General features: G+C 49.4%; 1 protein-coding gene across 19 annotated transcripts in view; it reads right to left on the minus strand.

Moving 5' to 3' along the window:
- The window catches only part of MAPT (microtubule associated protein tau), a 101,872-nt gene extending 76,763 nt beyond the window's left edge, over positions 1–25,109 (minus strand). For 18 of the 19 annotated variants that reach the window (XM_077854019.1, XM_077854017.1, XM_077854007.1 and 15 more), the window contains exon 1: positions 24,952–25,109. The gene's annotated coding sequence lies outside the window, so the exon portion shown is untranslated. Of the gene's footprint in view, positions 1–24,855 lie in introns of all 19 variants that reach the window. The other variant, XM_077854002.1, reaches the window with a different exon arrangement.
- Between the last annotated feature and the right edge of the window lie 256 nt (positions 25,110–25,365).

A 25,365-nucleotide genomic window follows, 5' to 3' on the forward strand; every position in this document is an offset into this window, starting at 1 on the left:
CAGAGAGAGAGAGAGCAGAGACATAGGCAGAGGGCTCTCCCTGCAGGAAGCCCGATGCAGGACTTGATCCCAGGACCCCCGGATCATGGCTCAACACCTGAGCCACCCAGCTGCCCCTGGATTTTTTTTTTTAAGATTTTATTTTTAAGTAATCTCTATACCCAATGTGGAGCTTGAGCTCACAATGGGTATAGCTCACAATGCAGAGATCAAAAGTCCCATGCTCTACCGACTAAATCAGCCAGGTATCTCCAAAGTACAATGTCTGATTTATGTTGAGAAGTTGGAATGATCTAGACTGGGCTCAACTTGCACAAGACACTATCATTGGCTGGGGCCTCCCCATTGCTACTCCTGTGTAGGCATTTGGTGACATGCTTCTTGTTTGGGCTCTTCGTACCTTGTCCCTGAGGGTTCTTTTTTTTTTTTTTTTTTTTTTTTTTTTTTTTTTTTTAAAGATTTATTTATTTATGATAGAGAGAGAGAGAGAGAGAGGGAGGCAGAGGGAGAGGCAGGCTCCATGCTGGGAGCCCGATGTGGGACTCGATCCCGGGACTCCAGGATCGTGCCCTGGGTCAAAGGCAGGCACTAAACCGCTGAGCCACCCAGGGATCCCCCGTCCCTGAGGGTTCTAAGCAATTTGTTGTCACCTACTTACCTCAGCAATCATGAACCCCTTTGGATCTTCCTCCAAGCCCAGTGACCCCAGGCCAGGCACTGTGTTTTCTCCAGGGCACACTGCCCAGAGTGGGTTGTTAAGGTAAGGAGGGGCTGGCCGCAGGGTCCTATACACTCAGAGCCAGCTGGTGTGCATCGAGAAGTGAGAAGCCTCCATGCCGTGACCCCGTTTGTCTTGTAGGACACACTCCCGAAATGGCTGCCAGGCCATGGCCTCTGAGTCTAGAGAAGAGGATTTTCCTGCAAGGGATACTGATTGCCCATGTCGGAAGAGAAAATCTCCCATGGCTCCTTTTACATTTGCTCTCATGGACTGAAAAACACTCCAAATTGATGCCCAAGTCTACATGGAGGAGCATAGAAAGATTCTTTCCCAGTTTTTTTCATTATAAATCCTGTTGCAAGGGTAACTGAAGGGAAATGATCCTACCTTCTCATTTAAAAGTCTGGGAAGGGCAGGAAAGAGTAAATTTCTTTGCAATCCGATTTTCCCACGTTCACATTTATCCCTTATTAACCATTAATGGCCTGTTCATCATGCTGGAGAACAACTGTGCAAAGAGGCATACATTTACCACATGCTGGCCTTTCGGATGTTCATTATGAATTTAATTATTATTAAGTACCCACAGTGTGCCAGGTGCTAAACAGTAAATGAGGGGCAGACAGGAGGAAGGCTTCATGTCACCAGTCAGGTGTCACTGTAACTGGTCAGCTCTGCTGCTAGCATTCCCAGGCCCTGCAGCTGGAGCCTGCAGAGCCACCCTGCTGTCTCAGGACTTCAGAAATGTCTTCTGTGGGTTAATGGGTGACTGAGGAGGGTGTGTCTATGGATCCCCAGGAACTAGGAGGCGTTTGCAGGTGACAGGGCCTGTGTAGCCACCCCTACCTTGCCAGAGCGCTCCAGTCTGATGTCCCTGAAGGACAGGGAAGGGTCAGAGGGCAGAGCTGAGTCCCTGAAGTCAGGCACAGTGTTGAAGAGCCAGGCAGGGGATCCCTGGGTGGCGCAGCGGTTTGGCACTTGCCTTTGGCCCAGGGCGCAATCCTGGAGACCCGGGATCCAATCCCACGTCGGGCTCCGGGTGCATGGAGTCTGCTTCTCCCTCTGCCTATGTCTCTGCCTCTCTCTCTCTCTCTCTCTCTCTCTGTGTGACTATCATAAATAAATAAAAATTAAAAAAAAAAAAGAAGAAGAGCCAGGCAGGAAGCCCACGGTTTGGGGTAAGCACCCCCCTCCAGGCAGCAGTGCTTAAACTGGACTGTCCTCCAGGCCAAGAATGAGGAAGGGGCTGCTGCACTGCTGAGCATGGCCCCTAAAGGCTGAGGGACTGTCAGAAGGTCACCTAGCCATCCAGAGCCTATTTCCTCGTATGAAAAAATGGATAGAATTGCAAATTCACTGGGGCAATATAGTGATGAAATAAGATGAACCAGGAAGATGAGATGAACCAGGCTAACACATGTTAGCCCTCACTGGTTTGGTTCTGTTTTGTTGTTACTGTCAACTCCAGCCAGGCAGCTGATTAACAGTCAGGAGACAGGAGAACAGAGGGCTTGGGGGAAAGCCCAATCCGCCTCCTGAAACAAACCAAACCAAACATGAAAAGGGGACCTGAGGCTTAGGATCCATATAAAGCATGTGCATTGCACAGTGAATTACGGTGCATACAGAGTCCATGAAAGACATCTTCCAGCACCTGCATTCTCCACCTACAGCTCACCTGAAATGTTCCCTTGTCTACAGCAGCCAGGTGATCAGGCTAGCCCACAAAAGCCTAGCAAGAGAGCCCATGGGTCTGAGATAGGCCTTAGTAGCTTTGAGCTATCAGGTCCACCTTGTAGCCCTGTGAACCCTTTTGAGCTATGAGCCCATGGACCCCAGCAGTGGAGAACTTAGGAAAGAAAAGTGAACAAGGGGGAGTAACTGGAGTCTGCTCTGGTTAGGTGCTCACAGGTTGCCACAAGCTCGTTTGTGGGCGTGGCCACAGAAACTAACCTGAGCCGAGCTCTCGGCACCGGCACCGGGTCTGAGGAAACCTCCAGGGTCCCCCCGCAGGGTAGGGGCAGGTGAGGGACCAGGATGAGGACTCTGGCCTCAGCAGGGATGAGGGTGTCCTGGGAGGAGGGCAGCGGCGGCAGCCCCTTCTTCCAGGTCCTAGCGAGTTCGGGCACGCTTGAGGCGGGTGGACACAATCCAACACGGTGCCCAGGTGGAGGGGGCGTGGCCAGGGCGAGAGTGGAGAGATCCCAACCCGCAGTGCTAGGGCACTGCGTTGCCGGCAGGTGGAGGGGCCGAAAAGACGCAAAACCACCGGAAGGACGGAAGATGGAGTTATTCAGAGGAATTTTTTCAAAATGATATCTGTATTTTTTTTCTGATTATCAGAGAAATTCATGCTGCTGTTGGAATTTTTGATAATGAGAAATTACTTGTGTTACTACTATAATAGCAAATTTTCAGCCCCGCGCACACAAAAGAAATACAGACCTATTGGATTTGGAGGAAAATGCAAGTGCAGAAGGTACAAAGTCCCTCTGTAATCCATCTTCAGTTCCACAACCTGAACTCTAAAAGCTTTTTTTTTTTTAAGATTTATTTATTTATTTATGAGAGAGAGAGAGAGAGAGAGAGAGGTAGAGACACAGGATGAGGGAGAAGCAGGCTCCATGCCAGGAGCCCGACATGGGACTCGATCCCGGGGCTCCAGGATCATGCCCCGGGCCAAAGGCAGGCACTAAACCGCTGAGCCACCCAGGGATCCCCTGAACTCTAAAAGCTTAATAACACAGGGGCATGTTTGCAGATTATCATGGTAGGTGTTCAGGAGTCTAAGGGCTAGTCACTCACTCTGCTCTGTCCTTTCTACGAATGGTTGCCACTCCTTACCAAAGCCCTGAAAGGGATATGTAACCAGGCTAAGAGAGGTCAAACTACTTACCCAAGGTCACACAGCTAGGAGGGGGCAGCCAGGAGCCAACCTTGGTCTGCCCTTCTCCCAGGTGTGGACCGTTGTCCCCGCACCCCATCCACAATCCAGGAATACAAGGGCAAACTGCATCTCCTATCCATTTCTTGAGTAAGACATGGTAACCATAAATGATTAAAACAATACTTGGGGAAAACTGTTTGAGCTGCTAAGAATAGGCCAGGCAGGTACAAGGAGGGCTGACCTTCCAGGAGCCCTCATAGCAGCTTTTGTGCTAACAGGAGGTAGGCAGGCTTTTGAAGGAAGGTGGCTCCAGGAGACAGCAATGGAGGAAATGGTCAAAGTGGACAGATGAATGAGCCCACTCCAGGCTCTCCTGGGCTCACCACATGAGTGGGTGAATGGGTTGGCCATTGTGCAGCTCTTGCTCATACTACGACGTGTCCATGGCTGGGAAGTGCTTCATCTCCGTGGGCAAGGAAAACCTCATTAACCTAATGGATATTTTCCAGCAACAAATGTTGCTTCTGTACTTAAGCATACCCGAGGGGAAAGCTATTTCACTAGGGACACCCAGACATCCTCCAGGAATTGTCGACATTCTCTAGGAAAATTAGCAGGCGTTTTTAAGCAGGGTGTATGCTTCTCCTTTCAAAAGGAGTGAAGTCGGGGATCCCTGGGTGGCTCAGCGGTTTAGCGCCTGCCTTTGGCCCAGGGCGCGATCCTGGAGTCCCGGGATCGAGTCCCACATCAGGCTCCCAGCATGGAGCCTGCTTCTCTCTCCTCCTGTGTCTCTGCCTCTCTCTCTCTCTGTCTATGATAAATAAATAAATAAATCTTTAAAAAACAAAAAACAAAAAAAACAAAAGGAGTGAAGTCACTTCAGCCTGGCTGCTTTAACGAAAGATGACTCCCCTTGACTGGCCACATGGGTCTGAGAGTCCCCCCAACAGCCCAGCCATTGCAGGGAGGTAATATGGGGCCTGGGACATGATGCGCAAGGGAAGGAAGGAGACCTGTGCTACTTAGCTTTGCCATGAACTTGCTGTGTGACTCTGGGGAGGTCACTTTACCTCTCGGGGCTGTTGCTTCATTTCTCAAGTGGCTCTGGCATCTGTTAAAATGCCAAACTCATGAGCCTTAACACCTTGCAGTGGCACCTCTGTGGATTTTTCTCAGTATAACCTCAGACAGCAGGGCAGGTGTGGGAGAAGGAAGGTCCCTCAAAGAGGAAAAAAAAAAGCAGTGAGGGGAAAGTAGTGATTCACTTTAAGGATGTCACACATTTGGGGCAGCTCCCAACACTTTCATCTTTCTCTGTTGGACCCTTCTTTTTCCTCCTTCCCAGTTCCCCTGTCACATGGTTGAGAGAGGCCATGAGCCACTATCACAGGAATGCTGGTGACTGTCAGGAAGGCAGCAGAGGAGATCTGGGCCATGGCTAGTTGGTGGGACCAGGTGGCCTCTGGGGGCTCTTACACCTTCGTGGTTCTGGGAGTTCAGAGTCCTATAGGTCAAGCAAGAGTGAGCCCTAACCAACACCCAATGGGAAATGCTCCAGCCTGGGGGGCAGGCAAGTTACATTCTAGCCTCAGCTGTGCCTATCAGCCTCTTTGGACCACACGGTAATTAAAACTGAAATGAAGCCCTGGGAGGATTGGCTGGAAGGTCTCTGAGGATTACTGTGTTGAATCTGAAGGAGGAGACTGGAAGTGCCTTTTTGCTTCTCTGGGTGTGGGAAGTGTCCCCAAAGAGCAGGGTCTTGGTCCGTGTTCTATGTCCTTCAAGGAACATGGGGGATTCAGGAGGAACTCCAGACAGGCCTTGGAGCAAGGTGGGCCATCTACGCAAGGAAGCGACTCCAGAAAAGACAGGCATCGGGGTCAGGACACAGGCTCCTGCCCCGGAGGCAGGGCTGCAGCCAGAAAAGTTACCACTGCTTTGTCCCCACTATGAGATTCTAGAATGGCAGCTTCCGTTTTTTCCCCTTCCAAACAGGAAGTGCCACCTTGCCTGCAGTGGGAGGATGAAATGAGGTCATTTGTGTGAAAACACTAAGAGAGAAAATAGCATTAAAGTTGTTTTTGATATAAAAGGATTGGGCATGAAGATCGTCAAGTGGTGCATCATCTGGCCTCCCCACAGGGAAGTCACTCACAGGGGTCTCACTTGAAATGCAGGCTCTATCAGGCACTCTGGGGACCAGGGTGGCTCCTGGGGCTAATCTGGGTTGTCACAAACAACAAGGCTTGGGTATTAACTAACACAGTAGCCCACCTCCCTTTGTCTTCCTGCCCCCTTCCCCTCTACTTCCGAGGGAGTACTCCAAAAGGTGCTATATTCAATTACACACTTTATATATGCTTTACACGTGTGTGTGTGTGTGTGTGTGTGCATGCGCTTCCAGTAAATTGTCTTCCTACAACTCATCTGGGAAGTCCTCTGTCTAAGGCAGTGAAGTGCCCAGGCTAGCCCAAAAAGACCTAGCTACAGAGCTTCCCTCTCCCTGAAATTAGAGGGTGAAGCCAGATCAGAGCTTCTCCATTAGGGGTGCCGTGTCTATCAGCTTTGCCTGGGGGGGCCTTTGAAAGAATGTTTCTTCCAGATATTTTCATTCCTCTGAAGTGAGCTGGGGCCTAAGCATATATATGAATGTAGCTTTAAAAACATATACACATGGGGGCGCCTGGGTGGCTCAGTTGGTTAAGCATTTGCCTTCAGCTCAGGTCATGGTCCCAGGGTCCTAGGATTGAGCCCTGCATCAGGCTCCCTGCTCAGCGGGGAGTCTGCTCCTGCTTCTCCCCCAACTCTTGTTCCCTCTCTCTTTCTTTCAAATGAATAAACAAAATCTTTAAAAATATATATACACATGATTTAAAAAATCCGTAGTAGAGTACAGAGTGACAATGGTGTCTCCTGCCTGCACCCACGATTTATCTTCCTGGAGGCTACCATCAAAACCTGATTTTCATCTTTCCTTCCAGTCGGGCTCCATATATGTGGCCTCATGCACATACATTCTCTTTCTTTTTCTTTTTCTTTCTTTCTTTTTTTTTTTTTGGAATCTTTCTTTTTATGCAGGTGGGAACACATGTACAGCTGCCTTGTGTTAGCGTATCTGAGAGAGTGTCCACCCACAGCAGTGCATTCTGGGGGGACCCCACTTTAGCGCCAACCAGTTTCATGTCAATTATTTCCAGACTTTTGTGGAACAGATGACTCCCCAGTGAATCCTCACACAGATTGCCCTTGCTTACATAGAAAGGATAAATTCTTAGAAATGGCAATGCTCAGTCAAAGGGTGTTTGCTGGATTGGCCACATTTCTGTCCAGAGGAGGTGACCGCACACCCTGGCCAGCTGCAGGTTACCTCCCCTCTGGATCTCCACCACCTGAGTCACTCACAGTGGCATCTTGCTGTGCTTTTATCAGTGGTCCTTTATCATTGGTGAGGTCGAGCATCTTTTCAGTCCCCACTGAAAACTTCTGCTTTTTTCCTGTAAACCCTGTTTTTCTCTTTGCCCAGGAATGGTTATTTTGGCAAAGCATCTGGGGGCAATTCTGGAGTATCCTAGGGCTCCCCTGCTTGCTCTGGATGACCCAAGGTCCCTTAAAGTGCTAACATTGTGGATTCTGTGAGCATGATTAAAAACCCAAGAATCCGGGGACCACCTCATGTTCTGTATGGGCCCCAGCAGCCCTCAGTGGAGGGGTGCAAGACTCCCCGGGGCAGCTCTGGTATCAGAAATGTACCATGAAATTGCCTGAGCTCAGTGATTGGCAATATTTCATGTGATTTATCTTGCAGGGTTTGTCATGGATGGGATTAATACCCAACTCCTCCACCCTTACACAGAGCTGTTTTATAGGAAATGCTCAAGTGACTGTTGACAGAATAAATCATTAACACCTGTCTAATTGCCCCCCTCTTTTGTCCAGAGGGCGATTAGTAGGGTTCAAATGGGTTCAGTGGAACTGAGCTTACAATGACTCGTAGTATAAGGAAGTCCACTTCCTGACAGCCTCAACCAGCTTTCTTGCAAATTTCTAAAGGCCCTTTCTTTGGCCCTGGCAATCAGGGTTGCCAGATAAAATACAAGGCGCCCAGTTAAATCTGAATTTCAGATAAACAACTGTCTTAGTGTTAGTATGTCCCCAAGACTGCATGGGACATACTTAGTGTAATAGTTTCCTGTGGCTGCTGTAACAAATTGCAAACTGAGAGGCTTAAAACAACGGATATTTATTCTGTTACAGTTCTGGAGGCCAGAAGTCCAAAATCAGATCACTGGGCCAAGATCATGATGTTGGCAAGGTCTTGCATGCTCCCACCAGAAGTTCTAGGAGAAAATCCTTTGCTGCTTCCAACTTCTGGTGGCTGTTAGAATCCACATCACTCCAACCTGAGCCTCCATCATCAATCACTGGGTCTTCTAATCTCTTTCTGCCCCCCTCCCCTCTTTTAAGGACACAAGTAACTGCATTTACCACCGGCCTAGATGATAGAAGATAATCTCATCTCAAGATGCTTCACTGAATGACATCTGCAAAGATTCTTTTTCCAAACAAGGTCATATTCATAGGTTCTGGGGATTAGGATCTGATATGTTTCGGGGCGGGGGGGGGCATTTTGTTGCCTATCACACTCATACTAAAAAAAAAAATTGTTGCTTATCTGAAATAGAAATTTAACCAGGCCTCCAGGGTTTTATATATATATTTTAAAACAGAAGATTTTTTAAAAAAAGATTTTATGTATTTATTTGACAGCAAGAGAGAGAACTAGCACACAAGTAGGGGGAGGGGCCGCAGGAGGGAGAAGCAGTTTCTTCAAGGAGCAGGGAGCCCCTATGTGGTGCTTGATCTCAGGATCCTGGGATCATGACCCTAGCTGAAGGCTGAGGCTTAACCGACTGAGCCACTCAGGGGCCCCATCCAGGGCTTTAATTTGCTAATTCTGACAGCCTTTCCTGGGCCTGAGTTTCTTTTGAGGTGGGAGAGACTTCAGTGGTTTGCCTTCACCTGCTCACCATCCCTCCTGGTATGAGCTTGGGGAGCAAGCCTTAGACCCAATCCTGCTCATCAAAATCTTCTCTCTTTGAAGTAGGACCCATGGTTTATGGTGGCATTCCTGTTTTCAGGAGAATCTAAAAGCTTAGACTAATCCACAGTCTTAGCTTTTTAAAGGATTCTAGCAAACAATGCATGCATTTCCACTTTTAACACTCAAAACTCCTGTTTCTCAAAAATGCTGACCTGTACATCCTTTCCTACTTCAGGTCATTGTATGAAAGCAGTAAGAGAAAAAATAGTGTTGATTATTTTCTTTGTTTTTGTTTTTGTTTTTCTTTGTTTTTGTTTTAAAGATTTTATTTATTTATTTATTTATTTATTTATTTATTTATTTATTTATGATAGAGAGAGTGCTTGGGGGAGGGGCAGAGGGAGAGGGAGAGAGAATCTCAAGCAGACTCCCCACTGAGCTTGGAGCCCTAATGGGGGCTTGATGTGGGGCTCAATCCCATGACTCCCATGATGACCTGAGCTGAAACCAAGAGTCAGACACTCAACTACTCAGCTACCCAGGCACCCCAGTTGGTGTTGTTTTTAAAGACTTTACTTTTAAGTAATCTCTACACCCAAAATGGGGCTTGAACTCACAACCCCAAAGTCAAGAGTTGTACACTCCTGGATTAAATGAATGACAGGTATTAAGGAGGGCACTTGTTGTGATGAGCACCAGGTGTTGTACATAATTGATGAATCACTAAATTCTATAACTGAAACAACATTACACTGTGTTAAGTAACTGGAATTTTTTTTTGTTTTTTATTTGAGATTTATTTGTTTATTTTGGAGAAAGAGAGAGAACACAAGCAGCAGGGGAAGAAGGAGAGGGAGAGAACCCAAAGCAGCCTCCTTGCTGAGTGTGGAACCTAACATGGGATCGATTCCATGCTTCTGAGATCACAATCTGAGTGGAAACCAAGAGTCTGATGCTCAACTGACTGTGCCACCCAGATGCCCCAACGAACTGGAATTTAAATAAAAACTTGAAACTACAAAAAAAGAAAAAAAGGAGACAAAAGAAAAGAAAAGAGTTGTATATTCCACCAAGTAAGCCAGCCAGGTGTCCTAGAACTATACTTAATATAAAAGGATTGGGTATTAAAATCATAAAGTAGGGAGCACCTGGGTGGCTCAGTCAGTTGTTTCTGACTTTTGATTTTGTCTCAGGTCATGATCTCAGGGTCACCAGATGAAGCCCAACATCCAGCTTTGCACTGGGCATGGAGCCTGCTTAGGATTCTCTCTCTCCCTCTGCTTCTCCTTCACAACTCATGCATCTGCACGCTCTCTCTCTCTCTAAGTAAATAAATAAGAAAATAATCATAAAGTGGCACATCACCCACAAATTTATAAGTTAAACACCTGTTTTCCTTTCTGTTCTCGTCTCTTTTAAGAAAGGCCTTAAGTTTTAATCCAGTATTGAATTCATTCAGTCATCCATATATTCATTTACTAAACAGTTCTTGAGCGTATATTCTGTGCCATGTGCTATGCCAGGCATTGAGGATACAAAGATGAACAAAGCACTGCCCCACAGATGGACGTATTAAGGAGCCTGGCTCCCCGGGGAAGCCCAAAAAGTGGAATCAGACAAAGTTGTGGGAATTAAACACAAAATAACGGGCACTAGTGATGTGAAAGCAGAAAGTTTTAATCAATTTACTTTGAAACTAGTAGTATAGAGAGAAAATCAATTAACTTACTAATTATCTTTAAATTCTAGGAACTATTTTTAGCCATTAGTTATGGAAAAAATAGCTTGTGTTACAAGATGGGTTACTTAGGCATGATGGAGGTTTTTTTCCTCTCTCTGTGTCTTCCGGTCCCTGGAAATGCGAGTGATGGCGGCAAAGTAAATCATCGGGGCAAATTGTCCAGTTCAGCCCAGAACGGGGTTGCTTGGACTTGGTGATTTCTCCCTTCACCTGTATTGCCATTAGCTCTCCATTACTAGGGTGCAGGGTGCACTTTTGGGGGCACAAATCATGGTCACACCCCAAACACATCTTATGCTGAATAGATTTTGAGGAAGAAAAAGCAATAATTTCATTTATTAATCATAAAGCTAAAATTCCAGATCGCTGGCCTATCTATATATTTATGGGAAAAAAAAACCCTTTTTTTGTCCTTGGGTGGGGTATGGGGAGCAGTGAGGTGTCTTCTCTCCCACCTCCTACGCAGGCACTGGCAGTTTAACAAGTGGTAGGATCCCTGAGGCTAAGGCAATGAATAGAGAACCAATGATGTTAAAGCCAGGGTGAGGTCTGCTTTTGAGAAGCAGAAGTTCTGGGTTCAAATCCCTCATTGGTATAAAACTAGCCATGTGATTTGAGGTGCCACTTAATTTTCCTGAACCCCACTTAACCTACATGAACTTCAGTTTCATAATCTGTAAAAGGGAAAAGAATTTTTACAGGCTTACATAAAAAACTAAATGAGATCATATAAACTGTAAAGTACTTTCTGCTTGTCAGCAATTTGGGTAATGCAGAGACCTCCTAGCACTCTGGCACCACATCATGTAGGCCACCCAAATGTGAGCCCTTCCCTGTGGCTAGTGTTTAAAAATGTTCCCAATACTACTCCCCTCTCCCAAATACCTAGATGAGAGTGTTAACTCCGCTTTTTAAATGAGACTGACCATTCCCTAATTAGTCCAAATTAGAACAATTAATGTATTCAGAAGGCCAGATCATCCCAACTCTTCTTTGTAAACTTGGGCCCACTGGGGACAGGGTCTGTTCTACCAGAAGGGACCAATCCCAGGAGCCTCATTCTTGAAGTCCCAGTGATATAGGGTCTGGTGTCTATAACGTGGCCATAACCTTTGATGATGAGATCCCTGCAGCCAGCATGCCCTGGCCTGTCCAATAGGCAAGAGAGCTGCCCTCTGCCCAGTGTTCCCAGTCTCCTAACTTTGCATCCAGGGCTTTGTGCAAAGGGGCCCACACCCTACAGCTCCCACCTGGATCCAGGAGAGATAAGCCAGCCTGTGCTCAGTGCTGACACCAACAGTGTTCCTCCAGGTGGCCCCATCTTTCAGCATGGGGTGCTTTTAAGAATTGTCTTGAAGAACTAGTTACACCCTGAATACAATTTGTAGACTGAAATGATCCCCCCGCCCCCCAAAAAACCAACAAAACAAACTGGGGTAGGATCTCACATATGGCATACAGTTTACTTTATAGCTAGTGGATTAAAAAAAAGGTGGGGAGCAGAAAGGAGGCAAGAACAGAACTGAGAAATGGCTCTTGTTTTAGTGAGATGCAAGAGTGGCTGTGGGAAATGTATTTCGGTACCATAAAAGTGCCTGATGAGGTTGAAAATTCTTTTATATTTTTAAAGATTTTATTTATTTATTCATGAGAGACAGAGAGAGAGACAGAGACATAGGCAGAGGGAGAAGCAGACTCCCCACAGGGAGCCCAATGCAGGACTTGATCCCAGGACCCCAGGATCACGACCTGAGCCAAAGGCACTCAACTACTGAGCCACCCAGGTGCCGTGAGGTTGCAAATTCTAAATCTCCTGTATGTGTGACCCCTAACCCTACCTGTGTAAGCCCCTCTTCTCTGTTCCCCATCACTCCCCCTTTTCCTGGTCCTAGAGCGTGAACCATAGGGGTGCAGATATGGGGGTAATAAATTGGACTGACCAGTGAGGGGAATCAGATGGTACATTAGGAGTCTGGATAATGTCACCTATCCCCCTGCCTCCCTCCCACTGTGACCCTTTTCCATAACAGCCCAGGGAAAATACCCACTTGGAATTAAATTTCTCCCCATGGACACTGCCTGGGAACCTGTATGTCATCTCCCCTGAGTTTACACACCCAGGCCCCTCCTGGTCACCTTTCCCAGCCTTCCGTCACACATACCACTCCGTAGAAGTGTGGCAGGTATGGACATTTTTCATGTTTTGTGTGAAATGGAAGAAAAATGAGCTTCTCTATTGGATAAGTGTCGATCTGCCCACTACACTAAATTTGGTTCTGCCGTCACCGGCGACATGAAGCAGCAGCCCAGTTTAGAGGCTAGCTTTCGGTTTAAAATACTTTCTCCAGGATCGGGTTACATATGACCCATTCAGGGAGGCTGGAGGGCAGTTTCTCTGGTCATTAGTACTAAGGACACATCTGTTGGCATGGAGAGTGGACCCAGAGGGGAGGCATTGGAAACATGCAGGCAGCAAGGTTCAGGAATTGGGGAGAGGCATGATCTGGCTCCCTCTCCAGCTGTGAAATCTCTGGCCCTCAGTCTGCTCCCCTGCAAAGTGAGGATGATAATCCCTGCCTCGTGGGGGGAGTGAAGGGTAAAGGAGGCAATGTTTTCAGTGAAATAAATGCAACTGGCTGGTACCATTATTATCAGCATCTTCATATAACAAAACTAGTTTAGACCAATAGGGAGTTTATTAAGCTGATGTGAAGTAGGGCAGTCAGGCTGTCGGCAGGCTGGGGTTACACACATGCCTTGAAATACTACCCACCATCCACAAACACGAGAAGCCCTCCACTCCCAGGGCAAAGACAGCTCAACCATAATCCAGTTCCAGCTCAATTCAAATTCCAAGTGCAAGTGCTTCAGTGAATGACACCTCGCAGAGCTTCTTACCACCAAAGTCAACTCCAGCCTTTAATTTAATCACTTTTGCCTTAACCGGTTCCCAGGTTCCCATTCAGGGCTAAACACTGAGTACCCAGAAGAGGCTACCCCTGGGCATAATTAGAATAGGAGATCCTGTGCCAAGTACCTGTCTGATTAGGAAAAAACTGAAAACCCCATGAGAAAATGGAAAGGCTCCCAGGAAATTCCATCTGAGAGTCACAATAAAGGTCAGGGAAGCCCCAGCCCCTCTCCTGAGAAGTCCCCCAGAGATATCACTTGAGGTTATGCTACAGGCACAACCACCCACTGCCCTGTTTTGCACCCTGTCTTTAGGCCTCCTCTGCAAAGAAGGGAACAGACAAGACCAGTACAGGCTGGACTGCAGCCACCTGTCCATCCATCCTGGGCTCAGGTCCTACTGATGGGCACTTACCCCTGGGAAGGAGCTTGCACCATCCTGCCAGCAAGAGGGGAGCAGAGTGGCAGGAGCTGAACTAGCTCAGGCACCAGGCTCCACTCAGCCCATAGAGACTTCAGGTCAGTCACCTGAGTCTGGCTCCCCAGAGGCATCCCCACTCCCTATGGCACTTGTCTTCTGGAGCAGCTTGAAAGAATTCTCATAGATGGCTTTACTTCAGTTCTGCAACTACCCAGTGAAAAGGGAGCCCACACTATCATCCATTTGTGGGGTGAGGAGGTTGCATAATCCCCATTTTACAGATGGAAAAATGGACGTATAAGAAATCTTCAACTTCGCCACAAGTCTCATAAGTGGGTAAACAGGGAAGATTGCGATTAAATTCAGGGTTTGGCAAGCCCACGCAACAGGTGATAACAGGCCCACAAAATGAGGCGATGGCTAGCCTCTGGAATTTAGTCTTGCCAGCAATAAATGATAGGGAGAGCTTTAACAAAAAAGAAAAGTTCTTTTTCACTTGGCCCAGATTGTCAACTTATAACATGAATCCTGCTGCTTAAAAAAAAAAAAAAAAATTTCCCATGCATTTCCCATCAGACATCAAGCATATTGGTTCATAATTATTTATAGCACTTTAGTGACACTGAAAGGGAATTATTTCAGTTTATTCGGCCTTTATTAACAGTCTGCAGGGAACAGAGCGCAGCCAACACCCCCTGCAGGGTTAAAAAGGGAGGGACTTGAGAAATACAAGAGGAAGAACTGAACCTAGTGGGGCCAGCAGGCATGTCCCACAGGATTAACCCTGAGGAAAGGTTAAAGCAGGTTCAGGTGAGTTTGACTGATCACTCCATTATTCAAGCAGATTTAGGGATGTTCTGTGAAATCCTTTGTTTCTAAGCTGGGCTCATGGTGACAGCACAGTCAGAAGGTGAGCTGCTGCACGTGGGTTGGGGCCAGGGTGGAATTTCCCTGTTCCAAGGAAAAAGACAAGACAACATGGATGGCAGGAGGGTTGCTGACTCTTCCAAACAGCTATTCCTGGTGATTCTTGGCAATGGGAGTGTTGAGAGGGACAGGTTCACACGAATTTATGCCGCAACTATTACTGCACCCCAACACAGCAGGTTATATACAAGTATTTTACTCATATATACAGCCTTTACTTGGCTTATTAACATACCTTGATTTAAATTCTGATGCATTAGCATCACTGAAGTTAAGGGCCGTCAGGGGTTCAGCAAACCTAATATAAAAAGTCTCAACATACAACAAATAAGGCAGTAAACGTTCACATTTAAATATATAATTACGGGGCACCTGGGTGGCTCCGTCAGTTGGGCATGGCTCGGGTCACAGGCTTGGGGTCCTGGGATCGAGCCCCATGTTGGGCTCTGGGCTCAGTGAGGAGTCTGAGATTCTCTCTCTCTCCTTCTTCGCCCTCCACTCCCCTCCCCCCCACACACACATGCGTGTGTGCATGTGCTCATTCCCTCTCCAATAAATAAACAAATCTTTAAATATATATATATACATACAATTATAATATTAATATGTATATATATTTTAAGCCAAAGAGATTCTTTAAATTGTAACTTTCCCTCGGGCATTAAACCATTTGGTTTTAGATTATTAATTATCCAATAAGCCTCTTTTTGAGGGGTAGGCTGTGGGAAAAGGCATGAATTAAGAGAATAGTTTGGTGCCAATGGCCAACTAAGAACAACTGGACATAAGCACCTCTGAAATGACCTACAAATCAATGGCTGAGCTGGATTTGGTCCAGGACAATTCTGTTGACACATAATTTAGAACACAGGTTCTCATTCAGGTCCTTTACCCTGGAGGAGGGACACAGTTCCACAGTTTCATGAATCGGTTTTTGCCAGCACTTCCTTCTTGGCATTTTGTGTTGGCTGGAGATCACATGACAGCAATTATGCTCTCAGGGGTCTTCTAATATCCTTGGTGTCCTGGGGAGGAGGCCATGAAGATGAAAGTGCATCCCTCGGATTTTTTATGCTACAACTGCAGACTAAATCTGAAAACATCATCACCCAGCCTTCCTGGGAAAACAGAAAACCGGGCCACAGGTTGGTAGGCAAACTAGTAGCTGGGACCAGAGATCATTTTTTTTAAAGGATTTTATTTATTTGAGATAGAGCAAGAGAGAGAGAGAGCGCGAGAGAGCGAGAGAGAGAATACAAGCGGAGGAGGAGGGGGGAGAAGGAGAGGGAGAGGGAGAAGCAGGCTTCCCACTGAGCAGGGAGCCCAACGTGAGGCTCCATCCCAGGATCTTGGGATCATGACCTGAGCTGAAGGCAGATGCTTAACCAACAGAGCCTCCCGGCACCCCTCAGAGATAACTATGTTCCTCTTAGATGCCTGCCTGATGGAGCAGGAGAGTGGATAGGACCAAAGGAAAGGCTGTGAATGGAACATCATTTCCAATGGCTTCAGATTTAATTCTACCTTGCTGATTTTTAATCATTGGAGCTTAATCTAAAATCCCTTCACTAAGGAGAGTCAATATAATAAATAAGATTTACATTTATTTTGGGTCTTATGGGGAGAATTTTGCAATACCCCTTAACCTGGGGTTCTATGTGAATGAATTCAAAGTGCTGAGCAGTTCTGGAAGGCAGGCAAAAATGGGGGAGGGAGGATGACAGCCTATCTTTCACTTAATACCGAAGTCTCCACAGTAGGCCCCATCCTAGCTGACACTGTGTAAGAAATGGAAAGGAAGGACTGTAAATATTCAAGGCTGAGTTCACAGGGCCTGGTCCACAGCCATGGCCTCCACCTACCACAGCCAATCTTCTATTTTCTGTCACACTTATTACAATAATCCCATAATTTAAGTAAGATGCAAGCTGATGTGTTTCAAGTACAAAACAAAAGACAAACTCTTAAAATCATTAATTGGTTTTAGGAAAATCAGGTTGAACACTCTGGAAAGACTTCATAAAAATGGTTTTTGTTTTTGTTTTTTTACTGTCAAACAAGATGTTAAAGACTGTGAATGAAATAGTAAAACTCTAGAGAGATTCTGCATTCAGATTACTCTGTAGTGTAAGCTGCTTTTACGAAGGAGCTAAAATCTGAAGTCCTAAACAATGTATTACGAGTGTGGCTTAGGTGAAAAGGACAAGAAATTCCAACTGGCTGGTCCGAACAGCAAGAGTATCATTTTGTAATGACTTTTCTGATTTAATGACTTTTTAAAAACTAAAGTATTATGACCCTCAGTCTTCATTTCATAGGTAAGAAGTCTTCTTAAATCAAATTTAGTAATTCAGATATGAGCATGCTCATAGAATGCTTGGAGAGTTCCTGGATTCAGAACATGCTGTGTTTGCTTTATTTAGCATCTTCTGCTTTACTCTTCTCTTGACCATGAGGTCCGTTTGCCAGTTTACCAACTTCAACACCCTGCTTATTTCATTTGTTAATCCTCTCCTCCACTGCCCTCCATTACTTTTCCAATCCCATCTGCACTCACTTTTTTTTTTTTAAGATTTTGTTTATTTATTCATGAGACACACACACACACACACAGAGAGAGAGAGAGAGAGAGAGAGGCAGCGGGAGAAGCAGGCTCCATACAGGGAGCCCAACGTGGGACTCATCCCAGGTCTCCAGGATCAGGCCCTGGGGCTGAAGGCGGCGCTAAACCACCAAGCTACTGGGGCTGCCCTGCACTCACTTTTAATTCAGTGAGTAAACTAGTCAGATCTCTGGACCCCACACACTAGCTAAACCAGGACACCATTCCCAGGATGGGGGGAGGGCGTGGTTCGGCTCAGGCTGGTGGGGAGAGTACACAGTCTATTCCTGGCATGGAGCAGATTTCAGGAAGGAAGAGGACAGAAGTAGGGACAACGGATGATAAGTCACTCTGCTTGCCTGTGTCAAGAATTCTGTCTCTACATTTAAACACGGGTGTGTGGGATTTTCCGGGGACCCACTTCCACCCGAACAACAGCACCTGGCTCCAGGGGAGCTGGCCAGCTGCCCACTTCTATCTTGATCCCTGTAACAATTTATCTGTTACAAGTGATTCTATCACCAGGGTCAGTAGATGCCTTTGCATAGTCATCCAATCACAAGTCAACACTTGTTGCAACACCAGAGGCTGCTGCTCTTGAAACCATTCACTAAGCAATTTACTATGTGCCAGGCCCTGGGTTAAGTACTGCATCACCTCCTTATCCCCTTTAAACTCCACAGCAACCAGTGAGTTAGGTCCTGCCATACCCCCAAGGTGCAGACAACAAACTCTCCAAGAAAGAAGCTCATCAACACAGCTTGGGTCCCGTAGTGAGTGGGAGAGCTAGGATTTGGACCTAGGAGGTCTGATCAGTGTCTACACCCTTAACCACTGGCCCAACCTAATACCTCTATCTATAAGACACTGTCCTGTACCAACGGTCTATCAAGGAAGAAACAGTGCCTGCCTTCATGGTATTTTCACAAACCTTCCTTGAATACCTGAGGCACAACATATATTTTTTTGGGGGTGGATTCATTTTTTTTTTTTAAGATTTTACTTATTTATTCATGAGAGACACAGAGAGAGAGGCGGAGACACAGGCAGAGGGAGAAGCAGGCTCCATACAGGGAGCCCGATGGGACTTGATCCTGGGTCTCCAGGATCATGCCCTGGGCTGAAGGTAGCACCAAACCTCTGAGCCACCCGCGCTGCCTGGGGGGATTCATTCTATAGTGTCCCTAATTTGAGCAAGTACAGAGCCCACTGAAAAATCAACACAGCAAAAAGATATTCAGATAATCCACTTGGAAGTCACTCAAGTTTGTATTTTGTGGAAGCTGATTCTAGCTGCACATCTGCAGAATGTTTCTTAATCAAAAATTCCAGAAAGTTCAAAAATCATTCCAAGGTGGCCTCACAATGCTTCCCCACACTCAGGTGGAGGCCATCTATGCAGGAAAGGAACCTGGCTGAGGTGGCAGGGCATGGGGCCTGGAGACAGGAAAAGTGTTCTTAGACAGTAACCCCTTTGGTGAGGTAACTGGGGTGAGAGTGGCATGCATGGTGTATTGTATGTCTGATTGCCCACACAGGGTTCAGGGGAGGTTGCAGAATTATAGCAGCCTCCGATTTTCTCCCAAGGCAGAGTAGCAGTGAGTCTTGGGGACGAAGGACTCTAGGTACTTCTACGTCTATGCCACAGCATAAAGGAATATTTACTGCAGAGACTGGGCCCCAGGAAGCAAGAAAAGCCTCCAGGCCCACTTCCACCAAGGAAGCCCTGAGATTCTTGCGTGAGGCCATTCCTATGTCCACCCAACTCAACTCAGCCACAGGCTCAGAGCTGGTCCCACAGGCTGGTGCCAAGGCTTTGATCCCTCTGGGGGATCTAAGATGAGGATCTGCTGTCCCTAAAACTTCACTGATTTGACCCGGACCATAGCTAAGTCTATGCCATGATCTCCTGATCTTGATTTCTAGCCTTCTCTGAGCCAATCAGAACCAGCTGCTCCTTTGTATGACAGAGGGGTCTTGAAAGCCTGGGTCTGGGGGAAGAGGTTTCAAGTTCCTGGAATATCTTCTCTTTGTTTTATAAACAGAGACACAGAGGTTGAGTGAAATCCCTTGCTCTGTGTGTCAGGGCTAGATCAGAAATTATGAGCTTTAGGTTGTGCTCCAATTATGGACTCTTTCAAAAGTTCATTTTGTGAGTCCGTGGCTTTGGAATTTGAATCTTCCACTGAGTCAATGTTACAAATCATGCTTGGGTTCCTAAGCTAGCCCACAAAGGCCTATTAAAGCCACGTGTAGCTGAGAAGGGGAGGGAGCTAGTGTCAGACATCCAGCTCTACTACTCACCGGCTGTGTAACCTTTAGTGAGTTACTAAACCTCTCTGTACTTCAGCTTTTCCATACATAACAGAGATAATAACAACAGCACCTGCTACAAAAGGAGGCTGTTGGATGAAATGAGAAAATCTCTGGGGAGCACTTAGAACAGTGCCTCTGGGGGTGCCTGAGTGGCTCAGTCAGTTAAGCATCTGCCTTCAGCTCAAGTCATGATCCCAGGATCCCGGGATTTAGTCCACACTCAAGGAACATAAGCTGCCATTATGATAAGAGTGCCAGAGTAACAATGTTTCTAGAGCAGGGCTTCTGACACTGCCATGAGTGACATTTTGGACTGTATATGCTTTGATGTGGGGGACTGTCCTGTGCATTACAGAATGGTTAGCAGAATCCCTGGCTTCTACCCACTTGGTGCCAGTGGTACCTTCCCCAGGTGTGAAAATTAAAAATGTCTCTAGCCATCTTGAGGACCCAGGGGGCTGAAAACCACTGTTTTACAGGAAAATGGCTGAGAGTCCCAGCTGGACTATGGGGGTCCTCTCCTGGCTGCAGCTCAGCTGGTGAGGCAGTAGTCTTCCCTTCCCCACCTGCTCAGGTGCCCCTCCATGCTACTGCTCCTGCAAATCACCCATGCAAGCACCAAGGGTGTCAAGCTAGGAGCGATTAGTCAGGTGGATATTTTGGGGGATGTGGAAGGATTGAGGGGCAGTTTTTGAAGTAGGATAATGAAAAAGTCGGGGGGGGGGAGGGGAAGGGGCAGAGCCAAATGGAGTTTCCCACCTTCATGCATCCTTCTGACCTCTGGCACCAAGAGGTCTCAGATATGGCTGGGCAGGGCCTTCTTTCCCCCTGGGGTATTGTGTGCTTTCTGCCCATTCCCTCTTCTGCACTCTTCCAGCCAGCAAGGGTGAGGTGCTCAGTGGGGACCAGGGCTCTGGAGCCAGGGAGTGCTGTACTGAGAAGGGAGAAGTCTTGGCAGCAGAGGAGGGAAGGTGTGGAGATGCACCAAGGGGCACAGGCAGCTTCCTGATTCCATGACCTTGAATATAGCCCCCTCCCATTCTATTTTCTCTTTACCACCTTTTTGACCTGCATTTCCCCATTTTACCCATTTATTTGTTAAATGGGTATAGACCAAATACCTATTGTATGTCTAGCACTATATTAAGCCCTTGGGGGTGTTTTTATTTGTTTTTGAGCGATTCTTTTCCGTTTTTATAAAAGATTTTTATTTACTTATTTGACAGAGAGAGAGAGTAAGCAGGGGAAGCAGCAGGCAGAGGGAGAAGCAGACTCCCTGCTAAGCAGGGAGTGCCAAGCAGAGCTCACCCCAGGACCTGGGGATCATGACCTGAGCTGAAGGCAGATGCTTAACAGACTGAGCCACCCAGGGCCCTGAGTGATTCTTTTTCAAGGTGGGATTAAGTACAATACTATCTAGTTGTAAAACTATCATGTGTTTAGTTAGACAACTAATATACATACACAGAGCTGCAGAGACACTCAAGCCATATATGTAAATGCTGAGGGAAGGTGTAATGAATGAAACACAATTTCTTAAAATCTTCAACAAACGGGCTTCATGAACTGATGTTAAAAGGGCAGAAAGAAAATTCAGACCAAACAAAGAGCACCGCAATCCTGTTACATCTCTAGGCTGGCACTGCCCTCCAAGGGCATGTGGGCCAAAGCACATGTTCAATAAAAGGGGCTCTTTCCCCAAATGGAATAAATCAGACCCCTTCTCACTCTGATTCTACGTTTTCTTCTTGCAATTTGTGGGAATAATCCATTTCTTTTGTTCTTGTCAGGGATGCTGAGCCTGATACCTGAAACCAGTTAAAAGACACGCCTTTTCACAGTGGGCAGGTGCAGAGGAGGTTTGTGTGGGGCAGGCACACAGAGTCATGGACTGTCACTTGTCCAAAACCCAGCAAAGCCAACAAAACTCTCCTGCCAACTATCCAAAGGCAACCCCAAGAGCCAAGCCAGGTTATTGCAGTCAACACAAGCTGTTACAGAAGCAACTGTTGGTCAAGATATTGATAGGCTTCAGGAGTCTCTGGGGACCAGGTACTGGGATGGGGGTGGGGTGGGGGTGGTAATCCATTTATTGTTTAGAGGAAGGGTTTGGAGATGAATAAGCAATTCTTACCTAGCAAACCTAAGTAGCGTTATAAAATGAAAAATAATACCTTCATTAATTTTGGTAGGAAAGACATTTCTCTTTCTGCTTTAGGGAAAGGGATTAAAAAGCCATTCTGCTGAGCCTGAGCACAGACTCCAGAGCCAGCACCCCCGCCCCCCCCCCCCCCCCCCCCCGTTGCTGTCCCAGGTTCCATCATCCATCCCAACTGGCCCAACTGGGGACGGGGCCTGGAGGTTCCTGGGTGCCGGATGCCAAGTGGGGTCTCCTGGGACGTAAGTGAGCTCCCGCCTGATGGGGATTATCGGGGACAGGAGTCGATGGCCCTCGGATCCGTGCCTGGAGATTTCCCGTGTGGGCGCAAATGCTGGATCCCTAGAGATCCCCGGGGGTGGGGAGGGGGGAAGCCGTTTAGTTGGAGCAAACGGAGAGGCAGGGATGGTGTTTCCAGATCTGCTAACGAAGATCCATTCCCCGGCCCCTGGGATTCCTCCATTAACAGCCCCCAAGCCTTGCGGACCAACGGAGAGCCACCCCAAAGCCGCCAACACATTTCAAAATGGTGCAAAATCGCGGACATTTGGACTGCGCTTTGTTCCCGGCATTGAGCTAAATGTGTTCACTCCCGCCAAGCTCCCTTTCCCCCAACAGACAGGACGTGACCTCTCCGCCTGCGGTCCACCCCGGGCAGCTGTTGCCGTGGGCTACCGGCCGAGACCCTTGCTCTGTCCGCATCCCGAATTCCGCGTCCAGCTCTAGGGTGGAGGGGTGCGAGCGGAGAAGATGCTCGAAGCGATCCTTGAGCCTCTCCTGCAACCCGCCCTCGGCGGACTCAATTCTGCAGGGACCCCCCTCATGACCCCGGGCTCCAACCTCCCATGCCACAGACAGGAAGGTTCGGCGCGGCCCCTGGTGGGCTCTTGGCCCCGGAGCCGGGCCATTCCCTGGACACTCAGATCAATCTGTGCAGCTCGCGCGGATGGTTCGGCTCCGGAGATGCTCATCGGGCTCAGAACTGCGCCCCCGCGTCAGTTTTCAGCGATAGAATTAGCCAGAAAGCCGCGCGGCCGCTGCTCCACGCAGGAGGGCGAGGCTCGGACCCCTTTGCCAGGACCCCCCTTTCCCGCCCCCCACCTCGTTCCTAGGGTGGCGGTGAACTCAGGCTTTTAAAAATCTTGCACGTTCCCAAAATAATACTCGGCCAGAATAATAAAAATACAAGAGACGCCGATCTGGGTGGTTGAGGCCGCCGGAGGCCAATTAGGAAGAGCCACCGGCTCAGGGTTGCGGGGAGGGGGGTCTCCCTCCTGCGGCCTCCGTTAGACGGAGGGGCTGCGGCCTCGCCAGCCCCTGGGGTTCTCAATCTCCAGGGAAGGGGCGGGGCAACGCCCAGAGGTCCGTTCTTGGGACGCGTGTGGTTTCTATAGCAACCTCCCCTCCGCACCCCCCCTCCCCTAGTCGTGTCAGGAAAAATGGGTGTGGCCCGAAGCGCCGGAGGACCCCTCTTGCCCCCTCCTTACAGTCTCCCGCTCCGCGAAGCAACAGGGCAAGAAGCGGAGAGGGGCTCCGCCTGCGTGCTGTCCCCGCCACCCGCCCCGCGGGGGTAGCCGGTGCCCCCTACTGGGCAGCCGGTGGGGGGTAGCCCTCAGGCCTCTCGGGGTGTCGGGAGGGGCTTCCTCCCTCTGCGGCCACCCGCACGGAGCGCCGAGACCTCGAATCCAGGCCTCCGGCCCCGCGGACGCTTCTGGGCGCGCCGCCCGCCTCTGGGAGGGGGCCCCGCGGGGTCACGCCCGTTCCATCCGTGCTCTCGGGGCTGTGACTCGAGTTCCCTGACCCCTGCAAGCCCGAGATCTAACAAAGAGCTCGAAAACGAGGGGCGGAAAATAGGGGGAGGGGCGGGGGCCTTGGTTAAACACTCTCATAGAGAAGAGGCAAAAAACCAGGGCGGGCAACGCAGATCACGTAAGCCCTACAAACAAAGCGGCTAGCCCCCGAGAAGGATTCGGGTGAATGCCCCAGGGCGCGAGCCCACCGCCGCAAAACGCCAAGATTTCAGCGCTGATTGCCGCCCTCCCCCCATTAATTACAGTCCCCGCCCTGTCCTCCAAAGCCCAGCCACCCGGCTTGGCACGGTACAGTAAAGACATGACACGCCGCAAAAAGATGGCACCTCGCGTTTGGAGGGGGGGAAAAAGGCAGGGGTGGGAGTGGGAGGAGGCAGAGCCTACGCTCCCCCTCCTTGCCCACCCGGGTCCACACCCACTGCCGCAGTGAGGGGCGAGCCCTGCGCGCCAGCCCCGCGCCTCCGGCAGGGAGCGCACACGCCGGACGCCAGGCGCAGAGCGCAGAGAAAGGGGCCCGCCCCGAAATGCACCTGCAGCCCCCGCGCGCGTCTGCGAGGGGCTGCGGCTGCCAGCGCCAGCGAGCCGGCATCCGCCGCCGTCGAGTCCTTCCACATCGCAAGGCCAGGTGACCCCAGCCTTTCGCCATTCCGAGCCTCCACCTCGGGACCGGCGCACTACCTTTTCTCGGGCACGGCGCTGCTCGCGTCCCGGTGCCAGGCGCGCGCAGGGGGAAGGGCAACTAAAGTGACAGCGCCTGGACCCCTCCCCATCTCCCCGATTCCACTCCCAGCCCCCAAATGTCCCCTGCGGGTTTCTGAAGGAGGAAAACGGGGAGGGGGTGGGCCACCGCCTTAAATCAGAGGCAATGAAAGCCCCATTGGAATTGCTACCGGGGAGGTGAAGGGAGGGGCAGGCAGGGAGTCATCTTTTCTAGAACCGGATCCATACCTTCCTGAAGGATTTACGGCAAACCGAGGCGGATAAATCGGATTACAGGTTCGGTTTCGGGGGTCGTCATTGGACACCCCCCAACACACACACATAGACACACGCCCATTGCGGCAAAGGCGACGGTCGAGAGTGCACAGCAGCCCCCTCCCCCAGGTCACCACCATCCGGGCCCCACCCTTCGGGCACAACCTCTGCCCAGGTCCGCGCGAAGCGGGTCTTATGGACACCCCCCAGCACACACACACACACACACGCGCGCGCGTGAGTGCATCCCTTGCATGGATCCCTTTCCAAGCCGCCCTAGTCCCAGCGCCCGAGCGCACAGGGCGCAGGGAGGAGCCCCAGCCGTGGCCCCCGACCTATGCTTACCTCGTGAACCCCATCTCTGCCGCGGGGGACGAGGGGCGGCAGCCTGGGAGTGCAAGGAGGAGGACGGGGAGGCAGATTTAGGAGCCTCGCGCTTACCTGATAGTCGACAGAGGGCGAGGACAGGAGAGGAAAGAGGAGAAAGTGGCTGTGGTGGCGGCAGCAGAAGGTGGGCGGCGGCGGCGGCGGCGGCGGCGGCGGCGCTGCTGCTGCTGGTGCGGGAGCTGGTGGGTGGCTGAGAGCGCGAGCGCGCGCACCAGCGTGAGGGCGCGCTCCCGGGGCCGGCAGGCGGCGCAGGCGCGAGCAGCGGGAGCGCGAGCCTCCCCAAGAGGGGCGGGCAGCGAGGCCTTCCTTCGCGGGCGTTTTCTCCTCCGGCCGCCAGTGGGCGCGCGCGAGCGCCCCCACCACGGGGCCCTCCCCCGCCTCCTGGCTCCGTCCTTCTGGCGCTTCCCTTCTCCCGTGTCCCCTCCCCCCGCCACCTCGGGCCGCGGCGCAGGCCGCTATGCGCATGTG

This window comes from Canis aureus, chromosome 16 (assembly GCF_053574225.1).
Source record: "Canis aureus isolate CA01 chromosome 16, VMU_Caureus_v.1.0, whole genome shotgun sequence".
Taxonomy (NCBI): domain Eukaryota; kingdom Metazoa; phylum Chordata; class Mammalia; order Carnivora; family Canidae; genus Canis; species Canis aureus.